Raw genomic sequence first — 24345 nt, forward strand, 5'->3', positions numbered from 1 at the left:
AATCATGCTAGTGTTGTCAATGTGTGTTCATGAGATGACACGTGTGGACCGTACCATATTGCAATTATTCGTGTCTTAACACCCTTGTGTGTGTGCTCGCCAACAGCACCTTGCCCCAACAGTCTGTTAAGGCTACACGGGGGATCTTTGTCCTAGTGTGTGTGACCTGGGTTCGATACCCGGTCATGTTCGACTCAGCCTGAGCTGGGCTGCTGGTGTGGCGTCTGTAAATATCAGCACTGGGGAGAGACACGGGCGCCTAGACGAGGGATATGTGACGGGACAGAGTGTGCATTGCACGCGAATAGCCTGATGTGTGCACGCGCGTGCGTGTTACTTTATTCCACCAGGGCTGACTCATGGTTTCATCTGCCAAGTTGTTTGGGCGTTTCCCCAAGCGTGCGTGTGTGCTGGAGGAATCACACACACACAGCCCTCGCTCGCCCCATCTCTTGCTAACACCCCCCCCCCCCCAAAGACACAGGTTCCCCCGCATAACATTAACAGACTGTTGGGTCGAGTGCTGTTAGCGAGTAGCAGCACACGTGAAGGCCGGCACGGGCACACGAGGGAGTGGGTGACCAGCACCACGCCCGAGCGCCTTTGTCTCCCCAGTAGCGATGCTTACTACATCGCAGCAGGTACTCATTTGAGGCTGAGTCGACTTGGGGAGGGGGGAGAGGGGAGGGGGTCCATGACCGGTTCAGATAATAATCGTCACCGGTGTTGGCCGTGAGCGCAAATCGAACTCGGGTCGCCGGGTTCGCAGCGCAGCGTCGCGCTAAACCGCTGAGCCCCCCCAAACCCCCCCCCCCAATCCACCCACCCCCCACCACCACCACTCCCCCCCCCCCAATCTACCCACCCACTACCACTCCCCACCCAATTCCACCCACCCACCACCACTCCCCACCCAAATCCACCCACCCACCACAACATCATCGTCATCCCTTCCAACCACACCCAGGGCAGGCTTGCCCCCCCCCACCACCCCGTGCCCCACCCTAACCCGAACCCTCCCTGGATCCCTCCTCCCCCACGCTCGAATGATCTCCCAGCACCACCCCCCACCACCCCCCCCCCAACACGTTCCCATGTCATCTGGCAGCAGCGGCTCGGCTCTCGCTCAGACGCCCACCGCCCACGACTCGACGAGGAGGGAGGACGACAGCCGTGGCCGTGAGAGAGCAGCTCCGCTGCTTGCTTCGCCGTTCGCGCTCGGCAGGGACAGGCGCGGTGGTAGGTGCGTGACTGTTACTTCAACGTGGTGCCGTGCGCTGGGTGTGTTCTAGATGTCTTGTGACCCCCCCCCCCCCCATTTAATTATCTAAAACTTGATTTTTGTTTCAAGTAAGGTTTATTTAAAACAGGCATGAATATGCAAAGGGGTATGGAGAAATATTTTTAGGGGTTAATTAATTGGGGGGGGGGGGGGTCACAAGACATCTGGACCAAGCCTGTACATTCAGAATGTTGGATTGTTATGAAGCAAAAGTGGGGAGGGCGTCTTCGCAACAACAACAAAACAAGCAGCTTAAACTGTTTAAAATGTTGTTTTTGTTCAACGTTTACAGCTGGTGTATATTCGTTAGTTTTTTTTCTTCAACAAATGTAAAATGTTGTTGTACCTGCGGTTGGGGCTTTGAATGAATGCGACGTGTCATTGTTTGACTTGAGGCGTTCATATTCCTTGCACGCAGAGTCGCGGAGTGGTTCTTTAAAACCATCGCCTGCGTTGCAGCGCAGTGGCTCGTGCGCATTGTCTGCGTGTGTTGGTTGTTTGACAGTCCTCGTTTAGCGTTCATTTTTTTGTTTAAACATCGCTCTTTTATCTTCTTGGTTCTTTCGGTAAAGTCACGTATAAGGGAAATAATAAAATAATAAAAATAAAACATAATAAAATAATTCACGTAGAAGAGAAATAATAAAATATTACAAATAAAACATAATAAAATAATTCTCAATAATTCTGAGAATTATTTTATTATGTTGAATTTGTATTATTCTATTATTTCCCTTCTACCTGACTTTACCGAAAGAACCAAGAAGATGAATCCCTGCAGTCACGAAAGCTTTAAATCGACATCGCTCTTTCACTCACGATGCCCACACATGTGCCCGCGAGATTCCGTCACAGTTGTGACCGGCAACCCACGCAGGTCTCAATGCTTTCACGACGTTCCCAGCGTTGTACTTTTGTGTTCTGCGCATTCAGGGGCGCCGCGGATGGCGAGATGTGAACTACCTCGCCTGGTATACAGCAGGTCGTGGGTTCGATCCCGACCCCGACGCCTGTTGTATATTTGGAGTTTGCATATTCTGCCCGTGGTCGCGTGGATTTGTCTCCGCAGTTAGACTCAACGTCACGCGTTCAGAGTATTTGGCTGCTACTATACATTTCCACACGATAAGTCACTTTGTTGAGCTATCATTTGTGGCCAGCTCGCTTCTGATAAAGAGCTATATATCTCGGTGGGCCTTACCTGGTTCAATAAAACAAAAGAAAACGTTTCGTTTAGTCTATCATGTTTATGTACAAAGGACTACACGCATTGCAGTATGTTAAACGTTTTATTTAATCGTCGTCATATTTCATGAATTATTCATCTACCAGCCGAGTGAACAAAGCTTGGGTCCACGTTAGCATGTGGTAGGAACCGTTGGGCAAACGTTGTTGGTCCAAGGTTCCACGTCTTTACTGGGAGTGCATTGACTGTCTCTCAACGGTCCTGCGATGAAAAGTGGAGAAGATGCGTGCGTGTGCAATGGGATAGCTCTGAATCACGTGCGTACGTACGCTGGGACTTCTGTTCACGCCGTACGTGTAACCAGCCGTGCTAAGGACAACGAACTAAACACACACACACAAAAACTGTTCTATGGTGAGAACTTAGGAGATCGAAGTTGTAATGGATGAGAGTTAACACATGTCTTGCATTGAGCAAGGTTGTTATGTGTGTACGTTGTGTCGAACTTATTTCGCACCGTACGCAAGGAACTAACAAAAAAACGCACGCTCAATGATGCACTGAATAATACTGCGGTTGCAGTAAGACGTTTGCAAAATGGGTGATGGGAAATATCGTGTGCAAACACATCCCTTGAACACTTATTTCAATACAGCGGTTCATAGGCAGTAAAAGATTGCAAGTGAGCCCACGCGTTGTTGAGCAGTTGGTGTTGTTTCATGTGTGCTGGCCATGCCGAGTCAGTGGTGAACATTCCACGTTTCTATGGTGGGATCCAGACCTCCCTGCAGCACAAGAGTTGACAATTTACCACCGAGTGGTTCAGGCGTACCTGGCGGTGTTCCATTTACCAGTCTTCCCCGAGGGACTGATGTGCACAGTCCACCCTGTCTTGGACTAGAACTTGTGTGTTTAATCCAACTTTATCACACAGCGTGCGTCGATCAAGTAATTTGTTTTATTATTAAACGCCAACATAGTTTGCCAGCGCTTTTCTCCATCAAGAGCCCGAAGCCAGCAGTGGTAATTCCACGTTCTCGAGAAGTGGGGCCTAGTTCCAGCCTTAAGTTGATCTTCTTTCGTACGGTAGATTCAGAGCAACAGCTACAATGTCACAGCCTTAAGTGATGACTTTCCACAAAACGAATCTCATTTAACCGAAGCCCCCCCCCCCTCTTCCCCTCCCGTGGGAAACGAAGGAGTGCTTGAAGCTCACCGTGGGATTTAAACTTCACGGCCGAGCGTTCTTACACACAGCGGCAGACATCGCCCGCGCCAAATTCTTCTATTATTAGATAAGTGCACAGAGTCAGGAGTTTCAAAATACGCGTCATGTTTCCGTACACTGTATTTATTTTTAATTTAGTTTTCTCGTAATGGTGTACGGGTGCTCTTATTTTCTCGACGAAATGGATACCGCAGTTGATTTTTGTTTCCATCCACCCCTTTAGACATTTCGGTTGTTTATGCCCTCTTGTGCGTGCGTGTTTTTCTCCAGAAGCGCCTGCAATCCTCCCACGCGCAAATCACTACTCATCGCTAGGATTCGCCAGCGCAGGACAGGGCATTTATTTATGGAGTTATGATCGCACTTTTCCACGTATCTCTGTGGACATGATGGGGTGGGAGAAAGGAGGGGGCCGGGGGCGAGCAGTTGCGTAGGAGTTTGTGCATTGCGCTCAGATCCCCCCAGCGTCCTGAACTTTTTGGTCTGGGCACGGCTTTCATCAGTGGCGAGCGATATCCTTCACCAACTCGCACCGACCAGCGTGGTGAAATGTGGACAAACAGCCAACATGTCCTGCGTGCACTACATGAGGAGGCCTTCATCAAGCAGTGAATTGACACATGGGCCGTTCAATTACCATTTATTGTTATTCTTGACAATAGGTCACGCGGTATTCACATCCACCGAACACACAGTTTCCGAGTAGCCCTTTTGCCCGTACGTCTCGTGAACGTTAAAGACTAATACATTACTTGTGCACGGCACACCGGGCAGACATGCCGATTGGCGCCACGGACGTTGCTATTTCGGCCACGGTCGAGAGGTTTCTCAAAATATTCCCCGTCTACTATTTCTCCCACGACGAATGTGAACCCGCTCACGCCGCTCCAGTGTCGTCTTGCGGCCAACCGCAAACCATAAACAAATGGGTCCTTGCGCGCACGTGCTTGCGAGATCTGGGCGGCGATGACGCAGGTGATCTGCCCCGTTTAAAACAACAACAACAACAAAAGAGCCTCAAGTGAATGAACGTTGCCGGAAAAATGTGGGGAAACGTTCGGCGTCCACTCTTGGACATCGTGCCAACCTGTGTTTTGATTGTTGGTGTCGTCGGTGTTTCATCGCGGTGAACACGGTTGTGATTTGACGTCAAGCAGTGTCGGTTTCAGCCAGAGACGCGGACACGATTTGGTCACGGGTGGCGTCTTCCAAGGCTCTTTCAGCAACACGTTTGTCGCGTGGTGGGCTTTTTTTACACAAACACGTCGTCATTTATAATTATCAGCATACTTTAGGTAGTAATAATAATAGATTATTCTTCTTGGTTCTTTCGGTAAAGTCACGTAGAAGGGAAGTAATAAAATAATACAAATGAAACATTATTATATTATATTATTATATTATATTATTATATTATATTATTTTATTTCATTATGTTTTATTTTTATTATTTTATTACTTCCCTTCTACGTGACTTTACCGAAAGAACCAAGAAGATGAATCCCTGTAGTCACGAAAGCTTTAAATCGAAAAATAATAGATTACATTTTTAAAGTGCCTTTCTGCAACGTACTCACTCATGGCGTCTGAGTACGTTGCATTTGGTCTCATTTTCCAGTACCCGACTAAAGTTTTCCAATTGGTGTAAATGATAATGTATGACTTAAAAAGCAAAACGTTTTTTTTTATGGATGTATGCATGTTGAACTTCTTTCTCGCCGTACGTAGTCAACCGTGCTAATCGGAGGTGCGGGAATGAATGCGCTTAAATATATACGCACTATCGTGTATAATCACATTCAGTTTCAAAAAAAAATTGCAAGATTTTGTGAAAGTACTGTATGAGCTGAATCGTGAATGGCGTACTCAATTGCCTGTAAAAATCCCACGATAATCTTGAGGAGAATGGCCCGTTGTGCATCAAGGGTTAAGTGGCAGTTTGCCACGCACCAAAAATACAAAAAAACCTCATCGGATAAAATTTGCTTTTGCCAATTATTTGGCGTTAGAGTAACTCAGTAGCTGCTACGATGGAAACTGTTGACTGCTGCATACGGGATACCACATAAATATTCATAATAATTGCCAGCATGTGCTGCTACATCAATAAGAATACAACTGTAAACACAAAAGTGTCTTCTTTCATCGTACAAATATATAATTGACTGCAGAATACAACGTTTTGTCCATTAGCCGATGGGTATTCCGATCCAACGTTTTCCGAACAGCACTTGTTTAAAGAGGCAAACTCTGGGTTGGTTTCGGATTTAAGGGTCTCGTCAGCAGTGTGAAAGCGTGTTCCCTGTCGCAAACTACTGAAAGCGGAATGTTGCCAAACGAACCTCAAAAATTTCGATTTAAAGCTTTCGTGACTGCAGGGATTCATATTCTTGGTTCTTTCGGTAAAGTCACGTAGAAGGAAAATAAAATAATAAAAATAAAACATAATAAAATAATTCTCACGACATTTCGGCCACAACGCAAGCAGCCGTCTTCAGGTGGAGAACAGGTCTGTCGAGAAGGCAGACTTTACCGAAAGAACCAAGAAGATGAACCTCAAAAAGTAACTAAATATACTTCCTAAAGTCGTTAAATATGTCACTACGCAGTGCACCAACTATTAAACGTAGGTAGTTGATACACGACCCTAACCGCGAACCTGGCACCGCTTCAAATTGTGCTCCTCGTCCCAGAGAGTGTCTAGGCTTGTCGCGAGCAGCTTTGACGAAAAGCTGTCGCTAAGAAAGCCCGACAAATTCACGAGCACTGACGACAAAAATTACTGAGTTGGCAACCCCGCTCGTGCCTGTTACATAAACATTGGCGTTATCGCCAAGGTGGGGGCCGGGGGTCGTTCAGTGCAGCGACGCATTGGTAGGATGTTGCGGTGTATGATGGGTAACAAAGTCACGAATTAATGAGAAGATTAGAAATCTGTCCCAGCACCGAAAAAAATGGAAATCTTTAAAAACACGTTCCTTCGGAGTGGGCAGGTAGGAACTTGGTTGGACAGCGCATTCGTGCACGACAGACAAATATGCACGACAGACAGACAAATAATCCCTGGTGGGCAGTGTGGAACCTGTTGTCCCTACCTGTATCTATATCCCTACCACACGTGCGTGATCTGCCGATCAACTTACCACGGAGAAAACTATTGCTGGGTGGACAGAGGCGGGAAGGTTTAAGAAACCTGCATCGTCGCTTCGACTTCCCCGCCAGGAGATGGAATGCAAGGAACGGGCACTGACCATTCACACCTCGGTAGCATCCTGCTAAAACTACCGACGGATGCGTTGAGTTGTTTCCGCTAAAACGACAGTAAGTGTATTCCAAGAAAAAAAAAATGTGTTATGCTCGGTAGACTGCCGTCTGCTTATGCAAGAGTGAGTGAGCAAGTATGGAACACGGACAGTGCCCGTCTGAGGAAGACGACTTAACTCTGCAACAGTGCTGTACGTATTTGACTGGACAAAGAGGCCCCTTTGGAAAATGAGCCGTGAGCAGCTTAATGGGCTTGCTGCGTGAGAATACACCTGAAGCACAGAGCCGCCTTTGTGCGCCAAATGCATGCAGGCCAATAGTTCTGTTCCGTACGAATGCTGTATGTTCCAAGAATCATGAAGGGCTAAATATAAGGGATACTTTTGCCGTGTTGCATAGTAATGCGATAACATCTTTCTTTAACTTCCAATGATGGTTGTATGTAGATAACAGAACAGAATCTGACACGTAGAAGCATTCGGAACCTTACGGAACATTTGATTTGGTTCCGCCAGTTTCAGAAGTTCCGATTAGCACGGTTGGCTACGTACGGTGCAAAAGAAGTTCAACGTACACACACACATTCCTTTGCGTTCTCTTTCATGTCGAAGTCTCCATAATGCGCTTTAAATGACAAACAGACTGACTTTAAGTACGGTATGCCCGTGCTATTCGCAGACGAAACTCGGCCCATGTGCGGCTATCTATACATCTACTCACCGCGTGCGAAGGTTGAATCAAATTTTTTTTATTAGTCTTAACAAGTAAACCCGTAAAAACAAAGTTTTTCACTATAAATCCTTTATATGCGTGGCAGCGAACTTAATATAAAGGATTTAAAAATATATTCGCCTGTGGAGGACGCGGGGATCGATCCCGCGACCTTTGGCATGGGAAGCGAAGGCGCTACCAACTGCGCTACTCCGCCACGGCCTGTGGAGGGGTTACGCTCTGGGCTCTTATACTGTGACGTTCAGCCAAAGCGATGAATGAGTTATATTTGAATATATGTAAAATATATTTTTTTTTGCCTAAAAAGTGTAAAATTTTGGAAAATTTTTTCACGAACATGAATTATCTGTCACAACGAGTCTGTGTGGAAAATATCAGCTCGATTGGATCACGGGAAGTGGGTTAAAAAACGAGCGAAAGATTTGCACGGTCCTAAGCAAGCAAGCAAGCACGCAAGCAAGCATGCACGCAAGCAAGCAAGCACGCAAGCAAGCAAGCAAGCGAACTTAATATAAAGGATTTAAAAATAGCCACCGTCACGGGAGAACGTTTTAATTCAATATAAAGCACAACGTCAGTTTTTTTTCCCCCCTCTCGTTTACAATTTCTTTATTTTTCAAAATCCAGATGTGTTTATTTTCTGTTAAACTTTTTTTGTCTAACGAGGGTTACTTGCTTCCCAAGTTTAAATGTAAATATTTAGCACTCTTCATCGTGCCCTAGATGTTAACTTGTGACAGCCTTGTGGCCCATCGCGATACAAATGTTACGACCGCGTGTTTAAATGACGAAAAATAATAACGTGCAGCCCTTTTGCCAATCCACTGCTGGATGAAGGCCTCTCCGTGCCGTCAGCGTGGATTGGTGAAGGAGAGGTTCTAAGATGGGTTTCCTGTATCACTGGACAAAGCTGTAATTTTATCCGTGGGCAGCAATCAAACTCAGTGGTAACATTCATTGATATCTCCAATGCTGCTGATGTCCTTAACTGAAAGTTTTCTACAACCATTCCACGGCATAACGATCGGCCATCGAGCGCTTTCGGATGCGTTTCTGCGGCCGTCTGGAACGCTCCTCCTTCCGATGTTAGGAAGCCACTGGAGCTATGCACTTTGAAATTGTCTATATTGAAAACTCATTTCATTAGAACTGCTTTTTGTGTTTCGTTTGTTGTCCTTCCCCCCGCACCTCCCATTAGCGCGATTGGCTACGTACTGTGCAAAAGAAGTTCAACGTGCATACAACGTCATTGTCACAAGAGGCTGGGGAAGCACTTTAGCAGCAGGGACGTCTGAATATGACGAACTATGACAGCGTAATCAGTCCCATATAATTTAGCAGCGTATAATCATATATCATTTCCAAGCACTCCACGGTCTCGTATTTAACATCTTGTCAAAGTAGAACTGCATCTTTCGTGCAAAAACAGGATAGGTGAGGTTGAATTCCTCTCTGTGGCTACCACCACCACACATCAGGGACAAGCCACACCCAGCACAACCCAGCCACAGGAGCATTTCTCATTGTGATCGTGGCAACCGCCCTTGCTGCGTCATTGCGTACGAATAACCAGCGGAGTGAACTGTTTATTGCCCAGTGTCCACACCGTGTTGGCCGCGCCGTGCCCGTCAGCCCACGCAAGGCCCCGGTGTTGAGCACGCACGCAGGTTGTACTTCACAGCCCTGTGCTGCTCCACTGCTGGATGAAAGTCTCACCCGGCAATGTCAGTCGCGGGGGTTGTTTGACCATAATTTTAGATTTGAAGCTTTCGTGACTGCAAGGATTCAGATTCTTAGGTTTTTTCGGTAAAGTCACGTAGGTAAAAAATTAAAATTAATAAAAGTAAAATAAAATAAAAATCACGACGTTTCGGAGGCAACACAAGCTTCTTTTATGAATTTTATTAATTACAATTTTAATTTTTTACCTACGTGACTTTACCGAAAAAACCTAAGAATATGAATTGTTTGACCATACTTCACCCCACGCTGGTCCAGTGCGGATTGGTGAAGAGACGGGGGGGGGGGGAGGGCTGGTGGTGGCTCGTCCCGATTTAGGAATCTCAAACTCAGGTGGCCGGTTCCTAGCGCAGTGCGCGAACCATTTGGTGCCACCGCTCCACCCCACGTATGTTCACACGTGCTTATTTCTCACTACGTACCTTTTGGAAACGCATATGACGGGCGCAGCCTAGAACGTCCCATTTGGGTGGCAAACTCTCTTTACATTTTTTGGAGGTGGCCTTCCTTTAAGCCTCCTCAGCCGTCAACAACCACTGACCAGCAGCATTCCGTCGCCGGCCCGCTGGGTGTGGTGCTGCCCTCATCAATCTGCGCCGTGCGGGGCGTTAAAAATATATTTTCCCCCAACAAAATAACCAGACTACCATGGGGACCATTGTCTTCACGCACACACGCAGTCGACACGGCGTGCGTTGCAGCACAACGCCCGCACGTATGTACACGTATGCACGTTGAACTTCTTCCGCACCGTACGTAGCCTACTGCACTAATCGGAGGCGTGCATGTCGGAACCATGGCGTATCCGCCCCCTGACCGATTAACCGAGAAAAAAAACCCAACGCGGTATTTGTGCACGGCGGTGTAACTGTCTTTTATTGTTTTAGAAACGTTCGCTGATCAGGCATTTTCGCACGGTGGTAATGTGTTCTCAATCTCGAATGTACATTCGCTTACTTCAGATAAACGGTCCATATTCTTGGTTCTTTCGGTAAAGTGACTTTACCGAAAGAACCATGAATATGAATCCCTGCAGTCACGAAAGGTTTAAATCGAAAAATAAACGGTCCAGTAAAATTTTTTGCCACTGTTGTTGTGTTGTCTTCTGGGTATACTGGCTCTATCATAGGAACGTGGAATATATGCCCCAAGCCCAGGGCCGCCAAGTCAAAATTAGCACTACCCGCATGCTTGTCGCAGCATGAAGACACGTTACATTTCAGATACATTCCCTGTGAGGGTGGGTGTCATCGTTATTGGATAAAGTTCTCGAAAAGGTTCAGCGTCAAATACTGAAAGCATATTTCTCTACTCAAAGAGCTAATAACACAAAACACACGAGGCTTGAGACATCACACAGCTGCGTGGGGCACACCCGAGAGACAAAATATAACAATTCAGCACAAGCGGCGTGGCTTTACATCTGCCGGAATATTCTTGTAAACGATCACAATCCCAGAGCGCCAATTTATTTGGCCACGGCTATGTTTCTATATGCTTGCATAGTCTAAACCAGCGGTTCGTAACCTTTACTGCAGCCTTGCACCCCTTTGGTTTTCAATCGTAAAAAAAAAAATGTATAATGTTAATACATACATCGATTTTATTAAACAAACTGGTTGTACTTATGTGTCCGTACTTAATTTGTGTTTCGATGATTTACCTTCTGAAGAAAATCCGATGTCTCTTGCACTGCCAGAAAGGGCATCTCGCACGCCCAGGGGGGGCCTGCACCCCAGGTTAAGAACCCCAGGTCTCAAATATTAGCACACTGGGCTTGCAATCTCCGAGGTCGCAAGTTTATTAAATTCCCCCCACCCACGGCCCTATCCACCCAGCAGCAGGAGCAGCTGTATAAATGTATACACCAGAGTCAGTCAATCGGCAGGCTGTGTTTGGTCGGGTAAAGTGTGGGTATATGTCTGGCCGGTTGTGGACAAATAGGCCAAATACCCTCTTGAGAACTTCCCCCTCCTCCTTTAGTTGGAGGCCCTTCCGCCAGCGGTAGCGTGAGCCGAGCAATTGCAGGGTCTGCGCCTTTTAGCTTTCATCTCAAGAACAAGAGCGACCGCTGTATGCACAGATACACGTAGCTTGCTGAAGCTCATTCTCCTTGGTGAAGACGCGCGTGCACTTAAACGGAGGGACCTTCACAAGCCGGAGCACATCCCGGCAGATTCCAAAACAACAGGGCTCTGCCTTTATATGGCTGCTGCTGCTCACAAATGCAAAGCAGCCAACATTGTTCAAGCTACGCGGCTTCTAAGAGTCTGAAATCCTTGGCAGTAACATTGGCGTCCTTTTTAATGTTAATTACAAAAGCTCGGAGATCTTTTTTGTTGTTTACTTCATCTCAGATCACAGCTCAAGATGAGATCACGTTCAGTTGGTCGTCACAAGTGGTTCATTATTGGCTTTTGACCAAAAGCACAAGCCTGCAGCATTGTCGTTCGTCAATGTTGTTGGTACTGGATTAAACAGAATCAGAATATGTATTTAAACTGGAGGAATCCAATAAGCTATACGGCTCTTTAATATAGAAGTCCAGCAGGGGCAGGTCAACAAACAATACAAAAACACGATAGCAGTACAAAGTATAGGAATTGTAAGCAAATCAGAAACAAAAATACAAATGAAGCTCAACTATTTTGTATTTTATCAGGTGAAGCCCACTGAGCTGCATCGCTTCTTTTTCAGAAGCAACCTGGCGACAACATGATAACTCAACGAAGCGGCTTCTCATCGCGTTGAAATTCATAGCGGCCAAACAATGACACGTACAAGCACGTATTATGTATGCAAAAATAGCCGGCCAGTGTTTCGGGGCGATTGCCGTCCTTCAGTTGAATTCGACTGGGTAATTGCGACGGAATTTTACGAATTTGTGCCTTCGAACGACCGGTCTGCAGAGGGACGGCATCATCTGGTATTTCACTCCGGCGTTGCGATTCAAGGGGTCACACTTCGATTCCAGAAATAGATTCTCCTTTTTGTTTGCACCGTGTTGAGCGTAGTGGCCTCTCATGACCTACATGTGTCACGTGAACCGATATTGCTTGATAGTATTAATTGCGAATTAACAATTGATATTAGTGCATTCATCGATGCGTCGTTATAACGCTAACAGGCAGGAAAGAGACAATTAGTCCACGCCGTTTTATGTGACGAACGATGTACCGGTTAGCGAACAAATATTTTCAAAGAATAGTGATAAAAAATATTTTTTTGCTCCAAATATTTTTTATTAAGGCACAATGTCATGTTACTGCTGATGATGTTGAATCTCCTAAACACATCTGCCAACTCTTGCGAGTTTCACAAAGCTCCTGTCTTGCCCAATCCTTCCTTGAGTTCGTTCAAACCCACTTCCCAGTCTTCCACTCACTCTTGTCCCTTCTCAAATGCCATTTAACGATAACAAATCCTTCCGATCTCATTGCGTGCCAGAGGAGAGCTGTATTGCTTGTGATCCAGCTTCTGAAGGCTCCACCTCACTGGGCCCACCGTTCTCAGAAAATAGTTGTTTGCGATATTTTTTTTTCTGTCTGTCCATGAGAGCCTCACAATTCTCCCCATCAATCACTTCCCTGTCCTCTTCGGCCGTTATCAAGATTCCATTACTCAGCGTGCACCTCTCCGACACACGTGGCAAGGTGCAGCGCACATAGCAGTTCACTCTTGATACGAACAAAAATATTCAAAAATCTCGATTTAAAGCTTTCCTGACTGCAGGGATTCATATTATTGGTTCTTTCGGTAAAGTCACGTAGAAGGGAAATAATAAAATAATACAAATAAAACAATAAAATTCTCACACTGTGGTTTTCACACCTGATGATGATTGATTGTGTTGCAATCGAAACGTCGTGAGAATTTTATTGTTTTATTTTTATTCTTTTATTATTTCCCTTCTACGTGACTTTACCAAAAGAACCAAGGAAATATTCAAAAATCGTTCAGCCCTCGATCAGTGCCCTGCCGGATGAAGGCCTCCCCCCACGCTGTCAGTCGTGGGGAGTTTAATGGACCCACTTAAGTCAGGATTGGTGGGCACTCTTCCAAAGTCAGGGCCAGTGGTGGGATCTGGGGGGGGTCATGTGACCACCCACTTTTCCATTGCCCTTGCATTTTGAGGTTGCTATTATTAGAGGCAGACCTTGAAAGCCAGGCTTCTGGGTGCCCTACCCTCAAAGGTTTTTCTCCACAGCCACTCTTTTGTTTACCAAAACCGTGGGCTACCCTCATGGAATTCTTCAGCCCCCCACCCCCACCGTGAGCCCTCCCTTGGTTTTGTTAATCCCTGGATACTTTCCTTGCAGCCGCCGATCTGACAAAAAAAAATGCAGGTCCTTTTTTCGCGCAGTTCCCCTCCTCGACAATGTCCGAACAACTCCCCTACACACCAGAACTGTTTCGAGAGCCCGTAACCAACGCTCTCTTCTGTGGCTTCAGATGTTTTCTGGAGGCGGCCGTGTGTTAAATCTGTGGTGAAGTATTTTTTTAGTGCGGTGATTTTACCGCGTGAAGCTTGCTGGATGTTTCATTTTTTTTTACTCTCCGCGTGCCTGCGTTTATACACAAACAGCTCTCATCCCACTTGATCTGCAGCCAATTTCAAGCAAATCTAAAAATGCATCGCTCAAAGCTTAGTGAATCACTAACGCTGCCACGTTTGCTATCATCATAATAATGATTTCAAGCCCTCTCTCAATCCGCTGTTGGATTATGGCCTCCAACACGTCATGCGCGTCAAGGAAGATGTTTGACCATACTTCACCGCACCGGTCATATATAGAGGGTTAGCGAAGGGGTTGGGTGAATTTCCCAGGACCGGTTCAGATGTCACTCACCGATGTGTGTACCGTATGTTGAACTTCTCTCGCACCGTACGTAGCCAACCGTGCTAATCGGACGTACGGAGGTGTGTGTCGCGTGTATTTTTCTCCGGGTCCACCGTTTTTTCCCCCTCCACAAGTTATTTCCAGCACTTCGCGGACGGGCATCATTGCTGCTAGAAATCAAAGCTAATTGAGCAATTTAGCTGCTGATGGGAAGTAATGCCAGTGAGTCTTCCGCGCGGTGCACACACACACACACAGAGACAGCTTCCCAATGGGCTGCCTGCACTTATAGAAATATTCGCCATCTGAGATGGGTACACGAGCAAGGAAATGAAAAATGAAAAATTCTTCGAAAAAAATAATTCTGCTACGAGCGTTCTTTCATTCCCAGGTGGTTTTTGTTTAAGCCAAAATGGAGGCGCAGGGTCTCAAGCAAATTACATTTAACGCACACATTCCATCTTCAGGGCAGGGTATTGTATGTATGGCATGGCCCGATCAGTTGGAATATAAATCCAACGCTAAAGTGTTTCCCCTGCTAAGGTCCGTGTTCAGCAGTGTCCCATTGCTGCTCAGCCCGATTGATGACAATTCTAGAATTCCTATGGCAGAGAACAATGCGCCCCAAACACAACGACCCACTGCTGCTGTCGCATTTCAGTGCACTCACGAAACGGTACCCAACGCACCAACCCAAGGAGACGATCGGATTCGCTTAACCCTTGACCTTGACGCGAACCGACAACGTAACAATACCGAGGCAGCCGCACAACCGACTGTTGGTCTCACATTTGTTTACGCTCAAACTCATCAGCAAAACGCAATGTTAGTTCACAGAGTGACAACCCTCTTAGTCAAATGTCCTGGGTAGCTTAGATCAAGTTCAGTGGCGTTGAGCGTTTGGCATGGGGCTCTTGCGCAAGGAATTAAATTGGGCCGCCTGTCCCGATTCCCCCCCCCCACCTCGTATCTCGGCATCTCGTTGGCCCCTCTGGCCTGTGGGCCCCGGAGCGGTTGCCACACCTGCACGCCACCTGGTAGCGACGCCACAAGGCAAGCTGCGTGAAAAGCAATCGAGGGCACGGGAATAGGAGGTGGAGGGTTGGGGGTGACTAACGGCGATGACAGATCGTAGGCGAGAGAAAGAGGGGGGGGGGGGTGCAAAGGTGGCATCGCACAAAAAAAAAGCGCGGAGGGTGGCAGGCGCTTCGTGACATGTCTCTCTCGGTGCCATTGTGAGAGCCCCGACTGGGGCAATTAAAATAATTGAGGGCTAAAATAACCTGCGTGTACCTACAACGAGCATAATAGACGGGCGGTCATAATCCGCTGAGTCGAGGCAAAGGGGCCAGAGACACAGGGCGTAATGAGACTTTACACTTTGAATGGAAAGAGAGCCATTGTGCCATTGTGTGAGTTGGGATCACGGGGAAGGGGATGTCCTCCTCTGACCCAGTTTGCCTCCTGCAAACTTAAGTAACATCATGGGACCTCTTTTGCCAGTACCAAAATATACTAATAGGGTTTTTCCCCTTTTTTTTCTGGCAACAAAATTGACACCTTTTGCAAGGAATCATGCTTACATTAACCACAATACTTGCAGTTAAATGCAAACAAAAAACTGCATTTGACTGCAAGTATTGTGGTTAATGTAAGCATGATTCCTTGCAAAAGGTGTCAATTTTGTTGCCAGAAAAAAAAGGGGAAAACCCCTATTAGTAAACTTAAGTAAGTTAAAGAAGGGAGAAATGTCTTATTTTAAGAACACTCCGTCCATTAATGTCCCATTTCTATCGGCGGGTGTAGAGACGCGTGGATTTGTCCGGTGAAAGCGATTTTGTTATTTTCCCTCGTTGTTTGCAGCAAAACTTCTCAAATCCTTTCCCTTCCCCATCACTAACTCTGTCCCTCCTGCAAACGTCCCTCCTTATTCATCATTCACCAGCCACTGTCACTTTGCATCATTGTTCATTTCACGCACCGTCATCATGTTCATCGTGCATCACCATCCTTCTCATCAACTCAACTATTCTCATCACACTATTCTGCTGCACAAATAGCTGATTCTTCGTTCAGCTCCCTGTTGGCAAAGGTGCGAAATGAATTAAAATAAGATCCGATGGATTCGTCAGACAAAAGCGATTCTGCTGTTCGTGGTGCACGCGAACAACAACTAACAGCCCACCGACATCCTCTGGACATGACCGTCCATCCCTCCGTCCCTCCAGCCAGCCAGAACAAGTTTTTCGATAATATAGTATGATGTAGTATTATACAATAGTGTGATAGCGTGTCCATAGGGGGCTTGACATCATCACCGTGCATGAACCCGGCTCAACTGTGTGGGATGCGGGTGACATCAACACCACGCACACGCGAATGGCCACTCGCTAGCCAGGAATCCAGACAGGATTCCAGTCAGCAAAACTGTTTTTGTTTCCTCTACTTTAGCATGAGTATGATGAGTCCGTGCAAATTGTTGCGTCAGCTAGAGGCACTAATATCCACCGCAATGTTTGCAATTTTTTTTTAATTAACTGTTTATAAGAATCATGACCCCGAATAAATGTTTGTACGCACAATTCGATGCAAGTATCACGAGGGTGATAACAAATGTGAACCGATGAATCGATACATCGGCACATGCCTGACAACTCTGCGGCACTGCACAACCGACTGAACGATCCTGGCTGTCGGTCGAATGCGGTGTCCATTTATTTCACTCTCAACTGCGATCGCACAGTCACCAAACACAACATCGGGTCACGGAGTGGCAACGCTCTTTAAAATGACCCTGGGTAGATTTGTTTAAGCTCGGCGGTGTTAGTGTGGGTGGGCATGGGTCCTGGCGCACGCAATGGCATGGGGCACTCCCCTGCCCTGTTCCCCACCCCTCTTCCCTCTTCATACTTTGTTGCCTGACCTCCTCTGACCCCTCACGACTTGGCTATGTTCTCATGGTTTAAGGTCACCTGCAGCGTACTCAGATGTGGCCACATTTACATTCTTCATAACATAATAACACCGTCGTTTTTTCTCGGTTTGTTTTGGTTTTATGCATTAATATGTGATCATCCGTAGTGTATATCGCGTGCGTGCGTGTGTGTGGGTGCAATGTGACCCCCGTGTGTGTGTGTGTGTGCACAGATGCTCGTGTGCGCGTGTGAATCGTCATTATATATTTTTTTACAAGTGCTCAATATCAATATTCTCTACGCCGCACTAGAATAGACAGTGTCGTCCTCTATGACAGATCCCATTTCAGTATAACAACAACAATGTTATTCTTACCGTACTTGAATTATCATTATAATTCGCGCGCGGTTAGATCATCGCTTGCTGGCTGTATGCGCGCTTTGGGTTTGGAAAAAGAACTAACACAGAATGGCAATGGGTAGGCGTCTCTTGGCAATTATATCTTGATATACATACCAGCAGATGAATTGCACATACCAGCGCAACTTGGCACACCATGTACTATAATCTGCACTGGGTGGATGGGTGTACCCTCCTCCCAGTTAGAATAAAGTTAAGTTTTAGCAGGTAATGTGTGTCGCATGAGATCACGAGAGATTCGACAACTATGCGCCCTGCATTGATGTGATGCCGCATTCCATGGCATTTCAGTAGAGAATACATGTACGGCGGTGGCATGTGGGCAAGGCAAACAAGATGCAGGTCCAAAATACAGAAACACAGTCAAATGTCATAAGCCATTCATTGACATCTGGGTCAGCAGTGTTCGGGTTTAGAAGGCAGAATTAAGCTAGCAGTGGATAGAGCAGTGCTCAGCTTGTGTACATGCTGGAGTAGCCATCCAGCATGTACGTAACGTCCTCCATCGCATCACCAAGACTTACAGACTCACATGGAGATCCACAGACTTACATGGAGACTCACATACTTACACAGAGACTCACAGACTCACGTGGAGACCCACAGACTTACACAGACTCACAGACTCACATGTAGACCCACATACTCACATAGAGACCCACAGACTTACATGGAGACCCACAGACTTACACAGAGACCCACAGACTCACATGTAGACTCACATACTCACATAGAGACCCACAGACTCACACAGAGACTCACGTAGATACCCACAGACTCACATGGAGGCCCACAGACTCACACGGAGACCCACAGACTCACATGGAGGCCCACAGACTCACATGGAGGCCCACAGACTCACACGGAGACCCACATACTCACATGGAGACCCACAGACTCACATAGAGACCCATAGATATGACCAGCAAGGAAACAGCACCAATCCATCATGTGGGCAGCATCCTCCTCCACCCCAGCACAGTTGCACGATGGGCTGTCCCGGTAATAACAACTCAATGTGTCTCTCCCACCAGAATTGTGCCGGGAGATCGTCAGAGAAGGCTATGGCGTCCGGGAACCCTTGAATTCAGAGTCTTGGAATCCTCTCTGCTGCACGGTCAGTGTGAATGTACGCTGGGGATGCCCCACAAGCTCCACCTCCCCTTTGTGTTGTTCATATCTTGTTATTGAAGAGACGCACAATGTTCGGCAATTCATCCGTTCAACTCGGCCTTCGACCTCTGCCGTGCACTGCTCTTGCACCGATGCCAAACCAATCCCAGCATTTCATCGCAGAATAACTATTGACCCATCGGATTAAAAATGCTGCCCATATAAGCCTTGGTTCACAGAGCTATCTACAACTGCCTCTTGTAGGCACTTCTTTACCCTTGTTCAATAAGCGACCTGGCCACAAATGATAGCTCACTGAAGTGGTTTAAAACATTTACAGCTGCCAAACACTCTGAGCGCACGTTCATTTTAAATGTGGAGGGAAATAACCCGGGGGAGAAAAAAGTCCACGTGACCACGTTGAGAAAGACGCGCAAACTCTAAATTATACAGGCGTCAATGTCGGCATCGAACCCACGAGCTCCTCTATGTACCGGGTGTGGTAGTTAACATCTCTCCAACTTGGCGGGTGGCTTTTGGCGCATAATCTCATCTCACTTCGACCAACGCCACCCCAAACAACTGGGTTACAGCCGCTGGCCACCACCACACCCACAGCGACAGTCAATTGCCATTGTTGTACCCTGTCAGGATATTGTTATCATTATAAACGCCAGCCACCATTATTGATATGCATGGCCAGAAATGTAAGTGGGATGATAACACGTGAAGCCGTCAGTGCCAGTCCCTCATTGCATACATGTGTAATGCGGGCGTAAAGGGCTTGGCGGATGTGACGTCATGTGGGGAGGAGTCAGGGTCACGTGAGAGGGAGATGGTATAGCGGTGAGACAGGAAGAGATCGGGGCAGTCGGGCGAGGGAAGAGTGGAGACCGCGTTGGGTGGTCGCCGTGCCCTCAGCCTGGTGGCTGAGGGGCTCGGTGACAGCGCCAACCAGCGGGATGGAAGAGAGTTGGTTGGAGACTGGACGAGGGTGAGGCCACGGAGGGCAGAAGCTGGGAGCAGCGACAGCAGCCGGAGAGGCTGCGTGTGGGAGACAGCAGCGAGGCTGCTAGGGGCTACAGCAGCCGGGGGCTGCAGATCAAGAGGGCTACGGGAGCGACAGCAGCCGGAGGGGCTGCGTGTGGGAGACAGCAGCGAGGCTGCTAAGGAGCTACGGGAGCGACGGAGACCAACAGCGGGGCTGTTGGCGGTGACGGGAGCGACAGCGAAGTCGGCACCGTGTGGAAGGAGCCAGATAAAGGACAGCCATGTGGGAAACAGAAACGAACCCGAATAAAGGACACCAGACCAGATACTGTGGTCGAGTCCATTTATTACACATGCACGTGCAAAAACAAAAAAAGACAAAGATCTCCCGTATAGCCTCCATAGACTGATAGGAGGCAAGTGCTGTTCAATAGCACATATTTTTACCGGCACGGTACCCGAGGGGGTGGGTGCGGTGTGGCCAGCACCACATCCGAGCCACCTTTGTCTTGCTCAGAGTGCTGGTGTTGACACACACTGCAACAGGCACTCGTTTAAGTCAACTACGGGGAGGCCCAGGACGGGGTTCAGGTATTCACCACTGGTGTGGCGGTGACTAGGAGATTGAACTCGGGTCGCTGGGTGTGCATTGCAGTGCAGTGTACTGCATTGCAACTGGCTATGTGCGCATGAAAATAATAATAACCCATCAGCTACTGGCCAATAGCAATCGTTAAAAATACAAATAGAATCGTGACAAACTGTAAATGAGAACGTCATGTAAGACCTATTAGAGTATTCCCTAATTACTAATTCAACATGTTACAAAGAAATTGCATCGTATCATTTAATTACATTTCTGAAAATGGATTTTCGCAGGAAAATTGGACGAACATTTTTTTGGGCCAAAAACAAAATGGAGTCATTTAATATGCAACTGAAAAACGACGAAACGCAGCAGAAGCCTCATTTTGACAAACGTACGAGGCCACTGTCACCAGCGCTGCCATACAGGTGTAGGGCTGTTACGGGAGGGCTGTAAGTGCATACGATCCAATGGGTAACAAACACAGTGGGCGGAGTTACGGGAGTACACGGGGGGGGTGCCCGCAGCGACGTCCGCATCAGGCAGCCTGGGGGGTTGTGATCCTGTTGGGGGGTATAAAGGGGGAGGACAAAGAGAGCTCGGGGCTCAGTCTGGGAACGAAGGAGGAAGAGTGAAGATCCTCTAGCTAGAGCCCTGGACTCCCCTCGACGCCGCCCTTGTCAGGGCTGCAGAGGAGCGAGCCAGAGGCGTGGTTCCGTGAACCAGGGTTAGACCCTGGGACTCCGGAGACCGTAGCCCGACTCACCAGTGTCGGGCCAGTTAGCCTCCCCTAGCTCGTTAGAGGAGGACTTGGGGATAGGTGAGATTAGCTAGGGGGTATCCCCAGTTATCCGGGTGAGGGGGCCGCTACCCCCTCTAGTGTTGTCCTGTACCGATAAGCTGAAAATAAATATACGTGTGCCTCAACCTGGGTGTCCAGCGTCTTCACCGGTACTTCATCTGGTGTCAGAAGTACTACGGACATGGAAACACGTCAGACAGCTCGAGCCAGAGTACCGGAGGAGGACACTGCTGAAGTCGTTGAGCCCGAGGCGGCTCACCAAGACATGGCGCAGCCGGGGGCCGACGCCTTCCTACCGGGGCATCGGCATGAAGAGGGGCCGCAGCCAGACGCGCTACGGCTGGCTCACGAGAGACTGGCGGAGCTACTGTACGCCGCTGCCGCCACGCTGGAAAACATCACGCGGCTGGGGGCTGGTGGTCCACCACGGGGCGAGGGGAGTCGTCAACCTGAGCGCCTTCCCGCCATTTCTGAAAACTCAAACTTTGAATTTCCCGCCATCGTCACGGCAGCTGCGGAGGGCGTGGCCGGGCTCAACCTTGGGTCCGACACCGCTCTCGCTGGGACAGCTGCGTCATCTCCAGCGGAGGGAGCGTCATCACATCCGCGACAGGCGATTCCATCTGCCATTCGCGCCGACGCACAGCCGAGTCCCGGGGATAGCAGCCTACAGACGTCCAAGGCGAACGCTGCGCTACAACAACGGCTGCCTCCGCTGAAAGAATTTGTTGGTGCAGAGGGCGACTGGGGCGGCTTCCAGCGACGCTTCATCGCCCACCAAGAAATGGCAAGGTGGTCCGACGATGAAGCCCTCTGCGCGCTGCCGGCGCTCCTCGACGCAGACGCGCTCGCCGCCCTCACATCGGCGCCGAAAGAGAAGCGGTCTACTCTGCCGAAAGCACTACAGCTGCTGGCCGGGGTCTATGGACCTTCAGCGGAATGCAGAGAGCGGTTCTACGAGCGCAAGCGGGGTGAGAAGGAGTCGCCCCTGGCATACAGGACGAGCCTCCTAGCGCTGGCTAAGACGGCTTTTCCCCGTATGGACGACGATGGCGTGGACGCGATGGTCACGGAGAAAATACTCCTCCTGGCAGACGACCTGGACATCGCTGTCGTCGCACAGGAGGACGCCGAGATGACCTCTCTTCAGGCGGCGCGCCTCCTTCACGCCAACCTTCTGTCCCTGCGGCGGAAAGCCAGCAGGGCATCGGCAGGGCGTGCGGTGGCTGCAGCCACCCTTCCGACGGAGGAGCTCTTCGCCGTCGACCATCGACGGCAACAGGCGCAAGAAGTACGGTCGGCCCGGGACGGGTCAAGCCGTTTCAACCGCCCGTCGTCTCCACCGGGGCTCCCGCGGTGTTTCAACTGCGGCGTCCGGGGCCACGTCGCCTCGGGGTGCCGCTCTCCTCGACAGCGCGGGACGACGGCTCGACGGGACGCCGGGCCTCCTCCTCCCAAGCTCCAGCAACATGACCCGGCGAGTCGCGGCACCACACATGTTTGGCCAAAGCACCTACCCGTTGCACGCTCTCGCACCACAACAAACGGGGGGCCGATGTCGCGTTGCGTGGGGCCAACGCGGATCACTGCGGGGACTCAAATCGAGCCCAAACAGTGGTCCGTGTTGGCCCATCGCGTGGTAGCCGCGTCGTCAGGGTCGTCGGCCGTAGTCGGACACATTGACGGGGTAGAAGTACGCATCTTGGTCGATACGGGGGCATCGGCGACAATCATTTCGGAATTAATTTACAATATTCTGCCCGTACAAAGCCGGCCTTTACTGCCGGTTAACGTCCCATTCTATGCCGCTAACGGGGGCTCTCTCGGCATCATGGGACAGATTCGAGCGCAAATTTCTATTGGGGACATCAAATTGTCGGGGCCGATTTTCGTTTCCTCCTCGCTGGCGGTTCCGTGCCTGCTGGGGACGGATTTCTTAGGTAAAATGCCCATTCGTATTTTGATCGACCAAGGATGCATTGAGCTTCCATCGGGGCGGCGCATGGCGTTCCTGCCATCCCCTGCGGCGGCTCGGTCGGCGTTCGCGACGGTACCGGCGTTCGTCGTTGAAACTGTTCGTGTGCCGCCGGGAGCTCAAATGCTAGTGCCTCTCAAACTTCGTAAGCCCTTCGCTAAGGGCATAGGGGATCAGGGTGTTTTGCTGGGACCGTCTAGGGCCGGGGTTAATGGGCCTCATTTGATTCCGGCCCAGACCGTCGTAAGAGGGGACGGGGACCCTTTCATCGCGGTCCTAAATGTGGGATCGCAGACGGTGGTGGTTCCTCAAGGGACGGTGCTCGCTCACGCGACGCCAGTGCCCTGCGAGGAACCTGTCGCGAACCACGTTGGCACTGCTTCCCGGATGCTCCCACATTCGGACAGCGATGAAGGGTGGATCGACGCGCTTTGTGCGGGATCGACGGACCTGACAAATTCAGAGCGCCAACAGCTTAGAACGCTACTGAGGGAATTTTCCGACGTTTTCAGTCGTGATAAATATGATTTGGGTTGCACTCACCTGCTGCGTCACCATATTGACACGGGTGACAGCGCGCCAATTCGCCAAAATCCGTTTCGGTTAAGTCCCGCCGAAAAGGACCATGTCAAATCGGCTGTTGATGACATGTTAGCCGCCGACATCATTTCTCCCTCCACCAGCCCGTGGGGAGCGCCGATCGTCCTGGTTAAAAAGCAGGACGGCTCGTTGCGGTTTTGCGTGGATTTTCGGCGCCTTAATAAAATTTCGGTTGCCGACGCATACCCGCTCCCACGGATGGACGAATCGCTGGACGCTTTGGCGGGAGCGCGATTCTTCTCCACACTAGATTTACTTTCGGGATTCTGGCAGCTTCCTCTGGACGATGATTCTAAACCTAAAACTGCTTTCCGTACACCGCACGGCCTGTTCCAATTCAACCGGTTGCCGATGGGCTTACACTCAGCGCCGGCAACTTTCCAGCGATTGATGGAATTGGTTTTGGCTGGATTGCAATGGGAATCGTGCCTGATTTATTTGGATGACGTTATTGTCTTTGGTAAAACTTTTGATGAACATCTCCAGAGGTTGCGGGCGGTTTTCCTAAAGATGCGGGCTGCTAATTTGAAATTTAAGCCCCAAAAATGCCATTTGTTACGCGAGTCGGTGCGTTATTTAGGGCACATCGTAGGGCGCTCGGGTATTGCTACCGATCCCGCCAAAACGCAGTGTGTCAGCTCCTGGCCGACTCCCACCTCGGTGGGAGAGG

The 24345-nt window shown here is 49.0% G+C and overlaps 1 long non-coding RNA gene and 1 other non-coding gene across 2 annotated transcripts in view; one reads left to right on the top strand and one right to left on the bottom strand.

Moving 5' to 3' along the window:
* The first annotated feature begins 1095 nt into the window (after nucleotides 1–1095).
* LOC144937211 (uncharacterized) overlaps nucleotides 1096–24345 on the top strand; it is a 52576-nt gene continuing 29326 nt past the window's right edge. The window contains exons 1-2 of the long non-coding RNA XR_013637595.1: nucleotides 1096–1243; nucleotides 18644–18726. This is a non-coding gene — a long non-coding RNA (uncharacterized LOC144937211). The remainder of the gene's footprint in view (nucleotides 1244–18643; nucleotides 18727–24345) is intronic.
* On the bottom strand, nucleotides 7816–7888 carry TRNAG-CCC (transfer RNA glycine (anticodon CCC)). Its single transcript has one exon. It is a non-coding gene; the product is annotated as a tRNA-Gly (tRNA).

Source organism: Lampetra fluviatilis, chromosome 18 (genome assembly GCF_964198595.1).
Source record: "Lampetra fluviatilis chromosome 18, kcLamFluv1.1, whole genome shotgun sequence".
NCBI lineage: Eukaryota > Metazoa > Chordata > Hyperoartia > Petromyzontiformes > Petromyzontidae > Lampetra > Lampetra fluviatilis.